General features: G+C 40.5%; 1 long non-coding RNA gene across 4 annotated transcripts in view; it reads left to right on the top strand.

Annotated features, from left to right (window-relative positions):
* The window catches only part of LOC129398405 (uncharacterized), a 271,713-nt gene that overhangs the window by 187,685 nt on the left and 71,091 nt on the right, over positions 1-12,937 (top strand). The window lies entirely within an intron of this gene.

The raw sequence follows: 12,937 nt of genomic DNA, 5'->3' as shown, positions 1-12,937 counted from the left end.
TAAAGTAGTTAGATATGTACATTGTGTTTAGTGCAATTTTAGTCAAAGCTTTGGACTCTCTCTTCATGTCATGATTATCCTAGAAAATGTTTGAACTCTCTCTTCTAGTGGGTTCTCCATGGGAGAAGGGGGAAGGGGTGCAAGGGAGATTGTTGGGGGATTGACCAGAGAGTATGTCTCCAAACTGTATGTTCAGTGGGCAACAAGCTGACCATGGATGCTGCAGCCAGGGAGTGGGGTGTCCTCCACAGCCATGTCTCTGGGGCAAGGCTGGAGCTGAGTCAGCTCTCTGGGTCTCTTGGAATCACCTTGAATGTTCTTCCAATCTCCTCAAAATGGGGTAGTTCTACCTCTTCCTCCTGGGAACATTATTCTTCATCTAGAATCTTCTGGGGCATAAAGGGAGAAGTTAGGATGAGGTAGACCAGATGTCTCTGAAACTATACATCTGAGAATTTTAGTCTCATGCTGCCTTTATTTCTGCTTCGGATGGAGAAAGGATGAGATCCTAGCAGGGGTTCTTAAGGAGTCTGTGGATAGAATTCGGGATGTCTATAAACTTGAATTGTAAAAATACATCTTTATTTTCACTATTCTTTAACTAAAATTTAATATTTAATCATGAAAGTGGGCAAAAACCACAGCAGTGTTAGCAATACCTGTGATTTTGATACCAATAGGAATCATAGTAAGTTTATGTCATGTTAAAGTTATTGCAGAAACTAGAAAATAGCATTATATCCACAACAACTTTAAAAATGTGGTGATTAGTGGCCCCCACCACTAGATTTTATTTAAAGCATTAATGAAGGAGTATATATTTTATAATGGCACATTTAAAATATTTTGATAATATTAAAAGCATTTTAATATTACTGTCTTTCTTTGATTTTTGTTATGCATTTTAAAATTTTTTGAGGAGGGATTTTAGCAGATTACCAAAGGGGGTCATGGCACAAAAAGTTTTCAGGACACCCACCATAGGGATGCAAATTTATAGAATACACAAAGGACGGAGATGGAGGGAAAACATACTTTAAAATGTAAACAGATTATCCTGCTAACCACAGTACGAAAGAACTAAATATGAGCCCATCTGCAAAAGTTATTTCAATCTAATGTATATTTCTCCTAACTTGATTAGCGTCTGGGTACAAATGGGGCAATGTTAATGGTGAAAGCCACATTTCCCTTGTATCTACCACCTACTCCAGTTATCTCCTACTTTTACTCAAAGTTTTTTTTGTGGGAATTTCTGAAAGTGTTTTTGTTTCTTCCTTTCTTGCTCTCTTTGCGGTTTGATGGTTTTCTGTAGCGGTATGCTTTAAATCCTTTCTATTTTTGTTTCGTACTTCTAAAGATTTTTGCAGGCCAGGCACTGTGGCTCCTGCCTGTAATTCCAGCACTTTGGGATAACGAGGCAGGTGGATCACCTGAGGTCAGGAGTTCAAGACCAGCTTGGCCAACATGGCGAAACCCCATCTCTACTAAAAATACAAAAATTAGTCAGGCATTATGGTGGTCACCTGTAATCCCAGCTACTCAGGAGGCTGAGACAGGAGGATTGCTTGAACCCAGGAGGTGGAGGTTGCAGTGAGCCAAGATCATGCCACTGCACTCCAGCCTGGGTGACAGAGCAAGACTCTGTCTAAAAAATAAAAATAAAAATAAAAATACTAAGATTTTTGCTTTGTGATTACCATGAAGCTTACATAGATCACCTTATACTTAGCCTATTTCAAGCTGATGACAGCTTAAGTTTGATTACATACAACAACTCTATACTTTTACTCCTCCATCTCACATTTTGTTTTTGATGTCAGCTTGCTATCAACTTAACAATAACATAGTCACTTAACACATATTTAATATGTTATGTGTATTATATACTGTATTCTTACAAAAAAGTAAGGTAGAGAAAAGAAAATGTCATTAAGAAAATCATAAAGAGGAAAAAATGTATTTACTATTTATTAAGTGGAAGTGGATCACCATAAAGGTCTTCATCCTTTTTGTCTTCCTGTTGAGTAGTATGAAGAGTAGGAGGAAGAGAGAAGGTGGGTCTTGCTGTCTCAGGAGTGGCAGAGGTGGAAGTGAAAGTGGAGCAGGAGAGGCAGGCAAACTGGGTAACTTTTATTGAAAAAATTCTTGTATAAGTGGACCTGCTCAGTTTAAACCCATGCTATTCAAGGGTCAATTGTATTATTTCTCTTGTGGCCTGCAGAATTTCTGCTGAGAAATCTGCTGATGATCATATTGGCACTACTTTTTATGTGGTGTATTTCTTATCTCTTGATGCTCTTAGAATTTTTGTCTTTGAATCATGATAGTTTGATTATTATTAATATGTGTTTCGGTGAACTCCTCTTTTGGTTGAATTTGACTGTAGACTTCTAAGCTTCCTGAACCTAAATGTTGGCATCTATCCCTAAATAAGGAAAGTTTTCAACAATTATTTCTTTAAATATGCTTCCTGGCCCCTTTCCTCTTTCTTCTCCTTTTGGAACTACATTATGCAAAGGTTTGGTCTCTTGATGGTGTCCCATAATTCCCACAAGATTTCTTTATTTTTTTTTTCCATTCTTTTGTCTTACTGCTCCTCTGACTGGATAATTTCAAATGTTTTGTCTTCCAGTTCACTAATTCTTTTTTCTGCTTGATCAAGTCGGCTTGTGAAGCTTTCTATCAAATTTTTCAGTTCAGTCATTATAGTCTTTATCTCTAGATTTCTATTTATTTTTTATTGTTTCTATTTCTTTGTTACACTTCTCACTTTGTTTATGTATTGTTTTCCAAATTGTATTTAATTTTCTATCCATATGTTTTTGTAGTTCACTGAACATCTTTAAGAGGATTATTCTGAATTCCTTGTCAGTTAATTCATAGATCTCCATTTCTTTAGGGCCTATTAGTGGAATGTTATTAGTTTATTCTGGAGGTGTCACAATTCCCTGGCTCCTCATGATCTTGTGTACCTGCATTTTTGCATTTAAGAAGACAGTCCCCTGTTCTGGCCTTTGCAGATGTTCTTTAGTAGAGATAGACCTTCACTATTCAGTCTGTGGTTTTTGAAGGACCAACTAGTGATGACCCTAAGCAGGTAGAGCTTGTCATAGGAGTTGGCTGGGTCACTGCCTTTGCTCTGATGTGGAATGGAGCTTTTGGATGGGCTCTACTATCTGGCAAAACCACTGGGTGGGCTCTGCTATGAGGTGGAGCTATTGGGTGGGTGATGGCAATGGCTTCTAATCAGGTCACAAGATGTAGTCCCTACTGGGTAATTCAACTATTTGGGATTTCTAGTTGGGCAGGGATGCTGACTGGGCTCTGAGGTTAGGTGGAGTCACTGGTTGAGATGAGCAGGACCAGAGTCTATGCTCCTTAGAAATGCACAATTGAGGATTGCCTCCCTGTCAGGGTGGAACCAAGGAGTGGGCTTTCGGCTGAGTGGAACTGCTGCTTGTCTTCCCATGTCAAGCAAGTCTAACCCCTATGCTTTGTCCAAAATAGGCAAAGGCCAGCATCTCCCTACTTGGTATAGGTTGGTAGTGTGGGCTGTGAGGTTGGCATGGAGACTAGCTATCTAGGGACTCAAGTTAGGTTGAACTCCCACCATGCTTCTGAAAGCAACCAGCTCAGCTTTGCAGGTGGGCTGTGAAGTTGGCTGATATTTCTAATAGGGTGCTACAGCTGGCAGAACATAGAAGTACCACCAAGATCTGCATGCTGGTCACTACAACCTCTGCCTCCTTTCTTTGTTTCTATGTGACCCAAGGTGGTCTAACCATGCCATTATCCCCAGTGTTCCCTGTGAGGTGAGGCGAGATTGGAGTGGGCTTCCTGGAATGCTAGGAAAGCTGGATAACTGTCTCTGAGTATCTTCTCTCCCAGTAGAAACTGTGGGCCCATGGAAATCCTCTCTGTCTAGCACTGGGCTGAACTGAGGGAGAGGTAGCACAGCTGTAATGAGGCTGTTCTCCTTACCCTTCTAATTTAATTCCATTCAGTTCTGTGGACCACATTGGTGTCTCAGGCTTGTTCCTTGCATTGGGGTTTTCAAAAAGTTGTTCTGGTCTTTGGATAGTTGCTAGTTGAATTTTCTGTGGGGAGAAGTGGAGCCTTCGACTTCCTATTCCACCATCTTGCAGACGTCATCCCTGAAGATATCTTAAATGAGCTCATGATCTTCCTCTTTTAGCCACTCTTATAATATCTATGCCCCAAGGTGCATTCTTTGAGAATCAAAGTTTATCTTCTATAGTTCCTAAGTTACAAAGCCCCATTTGGCCAGAAAAATGCCACATACCCTAAAACTCTCCACCTTATTTCAGTGAAGTAAGGAACTTATTCCCCTTCTCACTCTTCACCAAAGCCCCAGAAGCTTTGGCTTCTTTGGCTAAAAGAGTCAATGTTGGGTTTGGGCTTATTGAAAGGGGAAAGTTGAGTCAAATGAGGGGAAAGAAGATGGCAGTGGGTTATTTCTCTTTTGAAAAGAAAAGTCACTTTAGCTCCTTCGGATAGTCCCTCTATTCTTTTCCTTCCTTTCTTTTTTTTTTTTTTTTTTTTGAGACGGAGTCTCGCTCTATTGCCCAGGCTGGAGTGCAGTGGCGTGATCTTGGCTCACTGCAAGCTCCACCTCCTGGGTTCATGCCATTCTCCTGCCTCAGCCTCCAGAGTAGCTGGGACTACAGGCGCCCACCACCACGCCCAGCTAATTTTTTATATTTTTAGTAGGGACGAGGTTTCACCATGTTAGCCAGGATGGTCTCGATCTTCTGACCTCGTGATCCACCCGCCTTGGCCTCCCAAAGTGCTGGGATTACAGGCATAAGCCATCGCGCCCGGCCTAGCCCCTCTATTCTTAAAGGTTCAAATCTGAGTCCCTGGGATGAGCTCAGGAAATCACAAAGTATACATCATGCTATTCCCTTTACGATCTCCCTCTTTCCAAAACCCACTTCCTCTTTTTGAGCCCTGAATGTCAAATCATCTCATTTAACTTGATTCTTGGTAAGCCTGCCCTCCTGATTTATCCAAACCACTTAGACCTAAACTATGAACCCCAATATGTTGAACACATTTCTCCTTTGCCCCTCCAGACCAAGTTCTACACTTCTCTACTCTGCTCTGTGACAAGAGAGGCTGAAATTTATGGAAGGCATGAACAGGCACCCTTGTCCTCTGCCTCCCAGTTGGGTTCAGCCAATGGGAGGTACTGTGAGGAGATACACAGTGAGAGGAAAGAGAAGTCAGGGTCTTTTCTTTTTCTTTCTTTCTTTCTTTCTTTCTTTTTTTTTTTTTTTTGAGACAGAGTTTCACTCTGGTTGCCCAGGCTGGAGTGCAATGGCATGATCTTGGCTCACCGCAACCTCCACCTCCTGGGTTCAAGCGATTCTCCTGCCTCAGACTCCCAAGTAGCTGGGATTATAGGCATATGGCACCACACCTGGCTAATTTTGTATTTTTAGTAGAAACGGAGTTTCCCCATGTTGGTCAGGCTGGTCTTGAACTCCCGACCTCAGGCGATCCGCCCACCTTGGCCTCCCAAAGTGCTAGGATTACAGGCATGAGCCACCACACCCGGCCTAAGTCAGGGTCTTTAATTCCTCTAGCTTGCTCCCTGCCAGGTCACCATGAGCTTAGAAACATCGTTACTGAAGACACAGCATCTGCTAGGTGGCTGTCTCTTAGATCTATGGGTGCTGTCTCTTAGATCTATGGGTACTTTCTCTGGCTTCTGGTAATCCTTCCTTTCTCTTACCCCTTCAGCCTAGAGGACACAAGCTCTCACTGTTGCTGGCCTGGAGTATTGAAACAGCCCTTCTTTCACATACCTCTGCATGCACCTATGTAAACAGTTCCTTTATTGAGCTCTCCTCAGTTCCCCATTTGAGTGTGCTAGGTGTTGCTGAGATCTTGAATGATTTACCTGGCTGTATCACTCAGTCTCAAATTATAAATTCTCCGTTTTGTCCCTGTTGATTAGGAGAGAAGCAAAACCAAAGCATACTGTCCCAACAGTTCTGTGTATTCCTCTGTCCCCCTGTCCAGCTATCTCTGAGCATGTACTGTGGATCCCCATGCAGAGGCTGACTCTTTGCTGTGAAACCCAATGACAAATATGCAGGGCTTTCTTTATCATTGTCTCCCACTCTGTGTTGATTTTTCACCATAGAAAGAACAGAACAAGGCCTATAAGCAACAACTCAACTCCTGGGATCACAAAGAGGAAAGTAGAAAGAAGCAAAAATATAAACTATACCATTACCAAAAAAGGCAGCATTAGGACAGGAGGCAACCTGCTCAGTATTATGGGGACAACTTTATTGGAACCTAAGACTTTGGAGAAGAGATCTTTTCTGCTTGAGCATTAAAATATGTGTACCTGAGTCAATCCCAGCAAATGGTCATGCTGCTCAGATAATCTCTTCTCTGGTAGCCACATTGCTTGAATCATTTACCTTCCAGGAATCTAATTGCAAAAGTGATCATTCTCATTCTCATTTATTATTGATATCCCCACTGTGGGAAAGACATTGTGATTGGTGCTTCCGTAGGAGTAGGGCCATTTAGGAAAAAACGGTAATGTTTAAAGCACAGTAGGAAGAAAGAGGTATCCAGAATAAACATTTTCTTAAAGCAGTAATCCAGCTGGTGGTATAATACCTGTTGCAGATATTTCTCTGCCTGTTTACAGTCCCACCATCCACACATTGATTAGCATTGTGGGCAATACATAAAGGAATAATAACAATTACTTGAGGCCCACTGCGAATTAAGCATTGTACTTGAACTCATCTAATTCTAATAATAGCACTATGAGGTAGACATTATTACTCCCTATTTTACTGAAAAGGAAACAGAGACTCTAGAAGTTGTCCAAATTCACATAGTAAGGGATAGGGCAAGAGGTCAATCTGAGAGCCTTAAGCAGAAGTGACCGATTGGACCTTCTGGTTATAATTTGTGAAAATAGGACTATGTATACACACCCATTTATACATATATAGAGTGGTGTACTCAATATAAAATTATTAAGTCAATACAAGGTCCAAATGGATAGTGAAGAAAACATATGTAAGACTACTGAGTGAGACAGAGTGTGTGTGTGTTCTTGTTTCTGAGGCAGTCACCAGGAATGGGAGATTTAAACTCGGCTTTGAACAGTAAAGAAGTTTGGGATGGGTGGGGCGAATAGTGTGGGTCAAATCACAAGAGCGGAAAAGTACCAGTTTTGAGCAAGTATAGAAATTTGGTTGGGGCAAGGGTTCATACAGGAAGTAATGAGAAATTAAGCTGGAAAAGGAGACCAGCTGTGAGGGAAATGGCTATCAGTCCGCAGTGATTAGACTTTATACTGCTAGAAAGGAGATATGAAATGATTAAGCAATGTTTCAGAAAGATTGACCAGTCACACGACAGAGTATGTGAAAGGAAACAGATTAGATTTATGGAGCCCAGGAAGAGGGTGACAGCAGTCATCCAGGTGTGGAGTGAAAGAGGATTCAGGTGGTGGCCAGGCCACAAAAAGATGAAATGGATGAAGAGGCATTTAGAAGGAAAAATCAAGAAGATATGGCAACTGCTCATAATATTTAAAAAAATAATAGCTAATTCATTCATTCTTTTCCACAAATATTACTTAAGTGCCTTCTTTGTGTCAGGCACAGTTATGGGCTCTGGGTGTATTGCAATGAACATAACAGGCAAGACTATTTCCCTCATGGAATTTATATTACAATGGAGGAGGCACATGATAAACAAACATGTGAAATATAACTTCAGGTGGATAATTTGTGCAATGAAAATACATGAAACAGGATTAAGGGGCAAGATAGCAAGACACCCTCTGGGTGTCTCTGAGGATGCAATATTTGAGTGGAAATCCAAATGAAGTGGGTGAGTAAACCATGTGAATATCTCTGAGAAAAGTATTCCAGGCAGAGAAGTCAGGAAGTGCAAAGACCCCGAGGCAGCTACATTCAGCCTGAGATCAGAACAGCATACCACTGCAACCAGTGTAGAGTAAGGTGGAAGTGAAAGTGAGGTTGAGGAGGCAACAGGGGTGGAATGCTGATGGGCTTTAAGGGCCATGGAGAGGACATTGCATTCTATTTCAAATGAGATAGAAATGGATGGGTTTTGAAAAGGGGCATGGCATGATCTGATTTACAATTTTAAAGGCTCACTCTGGCCACTTCGTGGACACCTGATGATGGTGGAATGAGCGTAGATGCAGAGACCACTTAGAAGTTTATTACAATAATCCAGGTGAAAGTTGCTAGTGGCTTGGATTAGTGAAAGAGAAGGCAGTAAGAAGCATGGGATTTGGGATGTGTTTTGAAGGTAGAATGAGCAGAGCTTTCTGATGGACTGTACACAGCACATGGAATAAAGAACCAGAGAAACCAAGAAGGCAATTCTGTGAGACTTTATGCTCTCAGATTCTTAAAATCTACCTTGGAGTGGGGTTAATCTTGGTTATTTGATTCTTTGCTTTTTCTATATTCCATTCATCCATCAGTAAGTATACTAGACTCTACCTCAAAACACATCCTGGACCTGTTCAGTTGTCATCACCTTCCTCACAAGCACACTGCTCCATACACCATTTCAATGCCCCTTAGCTAGCCTCCCTGCTTCTCCTCTTGCCTCTCCCCTGATAAACAATTCCCCACATCTGTCCAATTTGATTGGCCTCTGCTAAAACCCTGTTAGTGAATTATTGGAATAAGTATTTAGAATAAAACCCAAAAATTTCAGCCTCTGATTACAAAATCTTACATAATTTGTGCCTGATGGCTTTGCTGACTTCATCTCATTCCTCTCCTCCCCTTGCCCTTTCACTGTGGTCACTTTCAGTTTCTTAAGCATACCAAGCCTTTGCTCTCCACAGTCCTCATATCTTCAAAGCCCAATTCTTCATATTACTTAGCTCTCATCTTTAATATTACATCCTTGGACAACCTTCTGAAACACCCAAGTCTTGTTTGACTTGTGAAGAGTCTCATTCCCTTCTTCTTGAATTTGAGCTGGCCTTAGTGCCTTGCTTGACCAATAGGATGCAGTGGAAGTGACATTCTGAGATTTCTGAAGCTAGGTTCCTTGCAACTTCTGCTTGAGCTTCTTGGAACACTCCTACTGGGAGTCCTGAGCTGCCATCTAAGAAGTCTGATTACCCTGACAGTGCTGTGCTGGAGAGACTGTGGGTGGTCACTCCAGTCAACAACCCCAGCCATCCACCCAGGCACCAGACACCCAGACAAGGCCAGCCATCAGCCAAATACCACCCAGATTAACACCACGTGGAATGGAAGAATTGCCTGGCTGAGCCCTCCCCAAATTCCTCATGCACAGAATTGTGAGAGAATAAAATGATTGTTGTTTTAATCCATTAAGTTTTGGTAGTTTGTTATATAGCAATAGATAAATAGAACACTGTCTATCACAATATTTTCCTTATTTGCCTAAGATTGATCATTATTTGATATTTTTCTTGTTCATCCAGTTACTCTATGAGTCAGCTATCTATATAACCTGATCTATCTATCTATTATCTATCATCTATTTACCTCCACTAGAGCTATCTACCATCTATTTACCTCCATCTATTTACCTACACTATCATCTATCTATCTATCTATCTATCTATCTATCTATCTATCTATCTATTTACCTCCACTAGAATATCAGCTTCATGAGAGCAGAAGCCTTTCCTGTGTTTTTACTGTTCTATCTTTAACACCTAAATCAGCGCTTATACACAGGAGCTCCATAAGCCCTGTCAAACAAAAGATTTTCTGCCTTTCTGAATATCCTAAGGGAAATGAGTACAACACACACACACAAATGCAGAGAAGAAAACCTGGGTAATCTCAAAATATAATCCTCCGGGTTCTCAGATTAAACAATATAAGGATAGTACTATATTATTAAATCAATCAATAATTTATTAACTAGCAAATTAAACAGAAAAAATCCGACATGATTAGACACCAAAAAGACAATTAATTAATTTCAGGAGCCATTCTTGGTTTTTAAAAAAACAGTAAAATAAGAAGAAAACTATAGTACTTAAAATTGATGAAGATTATTTACCAAAAAGATGCAGTAAACATCATATTGAGGCAGTGCACTGCTTAGTGCATAGATAATGTAGAGAAAATGTCTGCTGTCCGCTATTAGTGGGTCTAGCATTTCTCATCCAAAGTGTCAACAATCTGATCCTGCATTATAAAGTTGTGTTTTTCCAGTTGTGACCAGTATGTAATTTGTTACATGATATTCTGGCAACATGTAAATATCCAATTCTCCATTCATCTTTCCCCTATTTGCTTTAGCATCCTCAGATGATCTTAGCCTGAGTCTTCTTTTTAAATGGGTTGCAAAATGGCAATTTTCTGATTTTATCATTTTCCCACATTTATTGGCAGCCATTCTTCTCTATGAAGAACTATCCCTTATCAACTGGGGCTACTCGGTTATCCTAATGTAGACTTTTTCTGGAAAAGCAGGATAAATACTTAATTCTTTCTGCTTAATAACCAATTTTGAAATGAAATAGGTTTAATAACCACCTCCAGTGGTGACCCATGAAGCTTCTTTTTTCTTTCTTGCATTTTTTTTTTCAATGTGGCTTTCTCTGTTTGGCTCCATCTATCTACCTACCTATCATTACCTATATAGGAAAAACAGGTCTCTGAGCTGATCTGACACTCCCAGGTAAGTCTCAATGTTCTTACTGACTGATCTAACACAGGTAAGTCATGTTGCTATCCTGTTGGACATGAACAATCTCACAGAACATCCACTGCAGACAGTCATGGTGCAGCCCACAAAATACCAACCTTCGCCTCTCTTGGCTAATATGAGTGACTGCTCCTTACCAATTATGGCTTTATCCTCAATCTAATCTGCCCTGCCTGTAGATAAGATTTATTGAGATATTCAATCATAGAATTGCTTCTGCTTTCTGACAACACCCAATTTAGAACAAACCTTCCTTGGCCACCCCCCCACCCCCCGCAAAACTACCCAGCCAAAGCCCAAATGCCCAGGTTCTTTCTAACACCTTCTTACTGAGATGTTTCCTTCTCCCCTCCTCCAATCTCCGTGCCATCAGCCCCAGTTCCCTGTGACATGCATTCTCCTTTGCTGCAATAAATGAGAGAAAGTCATCTAACTTGTTCAAGTACAGCTGTTTCTGGTGGTCTTTTGCTGAAAAGAAATAAGAATTTTATATTATGATATATGGTATACATACCTTCACATATACGATACAAATGAAGATCCGTGTGTGTGTATGCTCAAATCCATTATAATAATAACTATTATTATTGGTGCTTAAATTCTCCCAAGTTTATCTGTGGGAGACCCCCTTCGAACTTGCTTATGTGACTCCTTGGCCCAGCACCATTAGTCTCTGAAAGCATCCTTGGGTTTTGGCATGCAAAGATGTCCCAGGCTCATCTTAGGCATTCCTTGCCCCAGACCTGGACAAAATTTTAAAAAGCCAATGATTTCAGATGTGGAAAGTCAAAATACTTCATAGCTTGTTGGTTGAAGTTGAATTTTTGTAGTTCAATGTTTTGGGAAAATAATTTAAAGGTATTTTTAAATATTTAAAAGTATTCATACTTATTGACTCAGCAGTTCCATTTTGGGGGGAAATCTAACAGGAAGAAATACAAATGGGAAAATGGAAAATATAGTAATGTGTCCATAAGGATGCTAACTGCAACATTGATTATGTTGACGAAAGAGTAGAAACTAAATATCCACCAAAGGCAAATGAGGGACTAAGTTATAGAATATCCAGGGTGTCAAATATTATGCACTCTTTTATAAGAATGAATTAGAACTATAGCTGGAAAATAGCTGTGAAATACTGATAAACATGATATATAGCATGGTCTAATTTGGAGGATAAATCCTATACTTATATTTTATTTAATCATGAAGGAAGAATTTTAACACCCTGTTAACTAAAAGGAGTAGAAATGAATACAATCCATATTTGATTTTAGTGTAAAGTGTATTTTTTTTCATTAAATCATAAGGAAGGGCTGGGCACGGTGGCTCACCCCTGTAATCCAGCACTTTTGGAGGCCGAGGAGAGTGGATCACGAGGTCAGGAGATCAAGACCATCCTGGCTAACATGGTAAAAACCCGTCTCTACTAAAAATACAGAAAATTAGCCAGGTGTGGTGGCATGTGCCTGTAGTCCCAGCTACTCGGGAGGCTGAGGCAGGAGAATTGCTTGAACCTGGGAGGCGGAGGTTGCAGTGAGCTGAGATCGCGCCACTGCACTCCAGCCTGGGCAACACAGCGAGACTCTGTCTCAAAAGAAAAAAAAAGGAAAAATAAGTAAGCAACAACCCAACTAAAAAATGGAATTTGATTTAAACAGTTTTTAATTCATAGGCAATCCATAAGACAAAAGATAGACATTTTAGGGAGAGAGTTAGCCAGTGCTTGTACCTGACAGTTTCTTTACAAGTGCCTAGATTTCTCCGAGGAGAATGCCATCCAAGCCCCACTTGTAAAATATCCTGTCTGACATATTGAGTCCCAGGTCCTATATATTAAGAACAGAAGTGGCAATTTGGATGCAGCTCCTTATACTTCTTTATCTACTGTTACAAAGAGAAAAGCACTCAACTACTTAATTGATGGGGAGAGAAAGTTCACCTTGAAGCATCATAGACTGCCCTGTAACTAAAGTTTGCATTTGGCATATACATACATATGGAAATTTTATGAGACTGGGGACAAAACAACTCTGGGAAAAGTACCTGAAGTCATTATATTTTGGTGATTTAAAAATAAATTAACAGAGCTTTTCAAAGATATGGGCACTAAAGCCAAATGGAAGATAAAGCTGAAATGAGAAAAAGGTTCATCCCTACCACCGCAGAAGGACTTTCTGCCGAAGTA

This window comes from Pan paniscus, chromosome 6, assembly GCF_029289425.2.
Source record: "Pan paniscus chromosome 6, NHGRI_mPanPan1-v2.0_pri, whole genome shotgun sequence".
NCBI lineage: Eukaryota > Metazoa > Chordata > Mammalia > Primates > Hominidae > Pan > Pan paniscus.
Note: the sequence above shows the minus strand (reverse complement) of the source record. Positions and strands in the feature narration are given on the sequence as shown.